Below are 6,737 nucleotides of genomic sequence, written 5' to 3' on the forward strand. Positions count from 1 at the left end.
ATTTAAAATGCTCTAAGGTGATTCTGAGACAGGCTGAAGCAATTACATAAGTCGTCATTTTTTACGTACTAATAAAATTCTCACTTATTAAAGGGATCATTTCTTTGGAGTCTGGGGTTATATTATCTTTCATGACCGAATACCAATTCTGAATTCTACTGGTACCTGATATCTTGATAAAGTAACAAATCACCTACCTTGAGCAGGAAAGGACAGGTATTACATCAGCCGTATTAGTCCTGGCAAACATCTGTAAATTAAAGCAATTTGAAAAAAAAAAAAAGATAAGCCCCTAAGTATCTACCATTGGTCAAGTAAATACCCCCAGTCATAGATAAATTTGAAAAATAATACAATTTTGTTTCAATGAGAGGAATAGAAAGATTAACTCTTGAACACAAAGCACTTTACGTACTATGACTCACTGAATCCCACATGCACTCCTAAAATGCTCCGGAGCAGAGTAATTGTAACGGCCCACCCATATAACCCACCAACAAATATTTCACATCTCTGGGTTCCAGGAACAAGCAGCTGCAAAAGAATAAACTGGGTCTCTGGTAAGATTAAGAACAAAGATGCTTAACCCCATAGGAGAAATGTTCATGGAAATGTTTGAAAGAAATATTTACATGAAATTAACTTTAGGTCCTGGATTAACCAGACAACTCAGCTCTTACGTTAATTTCAGTGAAAGACACTGTCAATGCTTTATCATTTCCATCAATTGACAATTAACCCAAATTATGCATTTTTTAATTTTTCCACATTGTTGTTGGCAGTGTGTTGACCCCTCACCCAGAATAATTGGCTAACAAAAAATTCCAACACTTGGATTTAAAAGAGCCAGTGACAGCCTTGTATTATCAAAGAAATATTTAGCGCCTACCCTGTGCAGAGTTCCATGTTAGAAGCGTTAAAGGATAGCAGTAGACAAGCTTTCTTGCTCTCAAGAAGTTTAAAATGGCATTAGGAAATGAATGCGAAAATACCAGGTGGTATCTGAGAAATGCACAAATAATAAGTGCCAGAATGTCACAGTGGCTATGGTTTTCTAACCGTACATTGGAAAATGGGTAGGATTTACTTAAAGATTAGGAAAAGATATTCCAAGCAACAAAGAAGCAAAAGCACAAAAGCAAGAAAGAGAAGGCACATTTAGAGATAGTAAATTGACAAGTTCAGCTGGAGCTAAGATTTTATTTAAAAATTTAAAGGGCAATAAAGCAAGAAAGTCGATTCAGTTTCAACATGATTCTATTTAAAAGAAAACTTAAGAATTTAGACTACATATTTAGGCAGTGTGGATATATTTTGGGAAAGCAGTAAATGCAGAGAGCTTTAAGAAAATTCTAGAACAGAATTTAAGAAAATTCTGGGACAATGGTTCTTCCCTATTCAAAGGAGCTTTTCACAGGGTAAGTTCAAATATTCAGCACCGTTTCCTAGAATATTGGAGAATTAGTTAATATCAAAAACATCCAAATTCAAAGGATCAGTATCCCTCAGAGCAAAGACTTAGTCTCATTTATGCTTGCAAATTAGGAAAACACACATTCATTTTTTTTCTTTAAAAAATTACTTTTATTTTCATTATGAAAATTTTTATTATGGTACAATTATAAAAATAAAGAGCATAAAAATCAGTCATAATCCTACCACCCACCATTAATATTTATCATATATTCTTTGTTCTAAACATGTTTTTACAAAAATGGAATGGTACTATACAGTCTATTCTATAGCCTCCTCTTTCACTTAACCATATACAATGAGCACCTCTATATGATATTATATATAATTCTAAAACAAAATCTTTAATGATTGCATAGTATTTTACCTGTGTAAAACAAAAGCCCTCTTATCTGACAAGATAAGACCCAGTAGTCGGTGAGTTAACTATTTAAAAATTCGTCACTAAGAGGATTTTAAAAATACATACACACATAATCAATATTTTGTCTAACCTAAGATATACAAACGTATATATGTTTGATTTCAGGTCAAGTTTAAGGTTTTTTGTTGTTTCACTGAGGTTTTTTTGTGGATAGGACAGAGTTTGAAGTCATATTTTTTCATATTTTCATAAACCACATCATAATTTACCATCGAGCTTTCACTTTGATTCCTCTAAAACGGAACAAGAACTTAAAGATATTTCTAAAACCAGCATTAGGGCTAACATTTAAGATTTCCCCCAACCTTTTACAGTTGTCACACGCAATTAAATACGCTTGCGATGGTGTGGGGGTTTTTTGAGTGCAAAGTATTCAATTAATTTTTCATAAAAATAATCATGCTATCCTAAAAAGACAATGCTCACATTCTATTTCATTGGTTTATGAAACACTTGAAACTGCATAAAGTGATCTGGGGCCGTGAACAAAGACCTCTGAACTGCCTGAGGGGACTTCAACACAAATGTCTCAAAATTGCATTTATTTTTTTCTTTGGACTATTTCTTGCACACCTGAAATCTGCACCCACTGCAGAGATAAACACACTAACTGAAATGAGTTCAGAGTTGTAGTGTGTGTCTCCCACGCTGACTGCAGTATTTTGAAATAAGAGCTAACAAAATCCAGAATCCCTACGGGAAATATTTTCAACCGCCTAACAAGAGAGACAGCAACTTAATATTAAATTTAAAAACACAATAGAAAGGCCTTTGGTTTACTGAATAAGATCATCTAAATTACCTGTCTAGAAATAGGAAAACAACTGGGGAGGGAGCACAAAACAATAGCCAAATGAAATAAAAAGACCATTCATTTTAATTCACTGTCCCTCTCCTTACAACATTAATTCATATTCAACCTCCAACTTGTTTGGATTATCCATTTTATGCATCTGGTGACATGCATTATCCTGGACACCTCCATTCAGTCTTAATAAAATAATAATGTCTAACTTTCAGTGAATACTTAATCTGGGCTAGGCACCATGTCAACAGTTTCATATATGCATTATCCCATCTGAACAGCAAACAGCCTTACGAAATTGGTGCCCCCGTAACTCCCACTCTACAAATCAGGAAACTGAGGTTTAGAGACAAGCAGTCTCCTGTTGCAGGTCACACACCAATAACCAGTGTAGCTGGGATTTGACCCTAGGTCAATCTGAGCAGTTTATGCTCTTAACCTCTTAACTTCCATAAAACGCTTCCTCTCTGTATTTTCAAGAATGCTAATTGATTGTTTTAATATTACGTGAAAACAAATAATTAGGAATCTAATTTGCTGCAATAAACACTGTCACATATTCCAAAGAAAAGGGTAAAGCTAACGTTTAGCTTAATTACATCATTGCTCCCATTCCGAGATGAGTGCTGACAGTACCTTGGATTAGTGACTTTCAAACTTAATTAGCATGGCACAGAGGAAGCAATACATTTTATATCACAACCCAGCACACACACACACACACACACACACACACGCAGTGACACAGGCCCGCACCCTCACATGCATGCACCCCATACACACACCAGCCCACACACACGCAGTTAAAACAAAGCTTACAAGATACCCTCCTTACATGTAATGCATTCTGGTATTTTCTATGCTATCTTACTTCGTTAATTTCAAGGGCTAATTACGACCCACAAGATTAATTTCACAATTCACCGATGGGTGAAAACTGCAATCTGAAAAAGCTCTGCCTCACATTATTAAGCAGTACAGACAGTATTTTATAAAAGATGGCTGTTACCCTGAATTCAGCTTTTTTCTATCCAATATCTTGACCATTGCGGTGATACTTTATCAAATCTCTAACGAGTTCTACTAAGGTTGGCCACTGGCCAAGGTGCAGGGAGAAGAAGAAAATTCCTGTCTTCCAGCTTTGGGTCCAAATCAGTGCAAGTTAACAAGGCAGTGGAAGGACGCTGATGCACTGCTACAGAAAAAAGCCACAACGCATTCAGCAAAAAAAGGCAGATTACACTAGGAGCCCCTTTATGTAACACGAATATGCGTTTACGTACCCCAAACTGTTCTACCGACTCCCTTGAGGATGGAATTGCTATGGGCTTTTCCAGTGGGCTTATGCTTTGACCCCCCACCCCCACCCCCGAGAGTGTATAATTGCTGTAAAGCAAATTAAATGCAATTCCATTCTGGGGGTAAAACACAAACAAACAAAAAGAAGCAAAACCGTTTTAGTTCCTTGAGAGCCAGCATCTCCCCTCGTTATGCATTTCTTCCCCGCGCTGCCCAAAACCATCGCGGCGGATAACGTTAGAAGCTGCAAAGGGCCTTCTCCGGAGCACGCAGTGACGACGGCGTAATCTGCCCAGATTCACACAACTGTTGCACGACGATAGTGGAACGATCGCTCAGACACACACACACACACAATCGAACGCGTCCCCAGTGTACTCCGATCGCCAGGGACTGATGAAGGTCCAGGTCTGGGCACCGCCGGACCCAGCGCCGGGCACCGGGGGGAGGGGATCCGGGGACAGGTGGCTGCGGGTCTCGGCCCCACAGGTGCCCCCGCAACCTCGGACCTCGGCCGGCAGCCCCCGCGCCCCGCCCGCCCCGCCGCCCCCCGCCCCCGCCCCCGCCCCCGCCCCAGCCACCTCGATCCCGGCCGGTGCAGCCGGGGGCGCGCAGCCGAGGAGCCGCCGGGGACCCGCGAGGCGGGGCGGGCGCGGGGCGAGCCGTCCGGCCGGCCGGGCAGCGGGAGCCGAGGACGGCGGCGCCCGGGGCGCAGGGCGAGCAGGCCCCACCCCCGGCCGCGCGCCCCGAGCCCGCGGGCGCCGCCCCGGCCGCGCCCCCCGCCCCCCCGCCCCCCGCCGCCCCCCGGGGCCCTGCGGCGCGGGCTCACCTCCGCGGAGGCCGCCCGGATTCCTTCCGGGCCCGGGCGCCGGCGAGCACCGCTGGGCGCGCTCCCTTCCTATTCCGGCTCCATGGCGGGGCCCGGACCCCCCCCCCCGTCCCCCCGGGGGCCGCCCGCGGAGCCCGACGGTGGAGCCCCCGGCCTCTCCCGCCGGCGCCAGAGGGGAAGCGCAGCGCGAGCGCCAGCCGCCAGCCGCCAGCCGCGGGCCCGAGTCACGACTCAGCCCACGTAGACATCCACCGGGAACGTAGCGCTGCAGCCCGCTCGCCTCTGACGTCAGCGAAGGTGCGAACCGGGCCCCGGTGACGCAGAGCCGCGCCCCGCCCCCGCCCCGCCCCCGCCCGGGCGCCCGCCCCCGCCCCCGCCCCCGCCCCCCGCGAGGTCCCGGCGCGCGCCTCCTCGGGGTCGCGGCCCCGCTCGGGAGCGGGTCGGAGCCAACCTGCGCCGGCGCGGGAGGACGCGGCTCGGCCGACCCGGGACGCGGGGCCGCCCCAGCGCCTGCGTCCGAGGCCCCGAGACCCGCCCCCCGCCCCCCGCCCGCCGCCCGCCGCGGCACCGGGCCGGGAAGAGCCGGCGGCGGCGAACAAAAGCTGCGCTTTAGTGAGCGCCTACTTCGCGCGGCGCCGCGGCCGGCGGGGGGCGTCCGTGCGAGGCGTGCGCGGGCCGGCCCGTGGGACCACCCCGCCGGGGAGCCCGTCGCGCCCCTTGGACAAAGGAGGCAGCGGGGGCTCGGCGGGGCTCGGCCCGCAGGCCGCTCCCCCGCACCCCAGAGGGTTACGAACGTGAGCCGGGCCCCGACGCGGCCAGCGCAGGGCCCCCGGTACCCCCGCTGCGAGCCCGGCGCCCTGCAAAACCGGCTCCCGGCGCGGGGGGCCCAGGCCCGCCTCGCCCACCAGGCCCAGTGGTCCCGAGAGTCTGCGACAAGGAGAATCATCACCCCTGAAAGGGAGAGAGCCCCGAAGGGAGAGCCGCTGTTTCAGGTTATAAATAAATAAATAAATAAATAAATAAATAAATAAATAAATAAATAACCTCTTACAACGAGCTGCCTAGTTCTTTGGCTGTTGTAATTATCGTTACATTTTTCAGATAAGCTTAGGGACTTTTTTTTTTAAATTCTCCATTGCTAAAATAATAATAATAACAATAATAATAATAATAATTCTCCATTGCTTTTGCATCCATAGTTCCATTCTTTGTGTATCCCTCCCCTCTTGCCTCACCCAGTCCATCTTTCTCCGATTTTGAACCTGGGCTATTGCATCTATTTGGTGTGTAATCCTATTTGGATTTTTCTTTTTAACGCACCAAAAAAAAAAAAAAAAAAGGTACTGATTTCTTCTAAGACAAGCTCTTTCCAAACATCCCGTTATGATGAGAGAAATGGTGAAAGAAAAACCATTATACATTAGCCCAGCCACCATGACATAATGTATTTCACAGATGCGAAGACACACATTTTTCACACTTTCACGTCTCAGAAATCAGGGTGCATTTTCGAAACTGATCTCTTAATATTATTGGCCAGGTGGCTGTTTTAACCTCGTTGTCATCACCTCCGCAGACAGAGACTCGGATCTAGCTTCTCACATTGTCCTTATTTCCACTGAATCAAGTGCATTGTTTAAGAAAACCCACAACCCTAAAAGGAGGATATTAACAGACATATCCTGTGAGTCTCCAAGTCTCCAAGTCTCATATCCAAGTTGAGTCTCTTCAACTTGAAGGGAGCTTTTCCTAGGAAAAAAGAAGAGATTTTCCTAGGGCCAAAAAGAGATTTCCTTCAGCACATAAAAAAGAGAGAGATGGGACTGGCCAAAAGAGCTTAGACTTCTGAGAACCCTAAATTACTCACCAAGTACATTAGTTCTCAGTGCAGTTTAGAAACCTACATC

The 6,737-nt window shown here is 46.5% G+C and overlaps 1 protein-coding gene across 4 annotated transcripts in view; it reads right to left on the bottom strand.

Annotated features, from left to right (window-relative positions):
* ZDBF2 (zinc finger DBF-type containing 2) overlaps positions 1 to 5,342 on the bottom strand; it is a 28,038-nt gene extending 22,696 nt beyond the window's left edge. The window contains exons 1-2 of one of the 4 annotated variants that reach the window (XM_072742472.1): positions 5,282 to 5,342; positions 198 to 250 (exon numbers count right to left, since the gene is read on the bottom strand). The gene's annotated coding sequence lies outside the window, so the exon portion shown is untranslated. Of the gene's footprint in view, positions 1 to 197; positions 251 to 3,711; positions 3,898 to 4,155; positions 4,454 to 4,830; positions 4,959 to 5,281 lie in introns of those variants that run through there. The other 3 variants (XM_072742470.1, XM_072742471.1, XM_072742473.1) reach the window with 3 other exon arrangements.
* Positions 5,343 to 6,737: the final 1,395 nt, after the last annotated feature.

This window comes from Vulpes vulpes, chromosome 16 (assembly GCF_048418805.1).
Source record: "Vulpes vulpes isolate BD-2025 chromosome 16, VulVul3, whole genome shotgun sequence".
Taxonomy (NCBI): Eukaryota; Metazoa; Chordata; class Mammalia; order Carnivora; family Canidae; genus Vulpes; species Vulpes vulpes.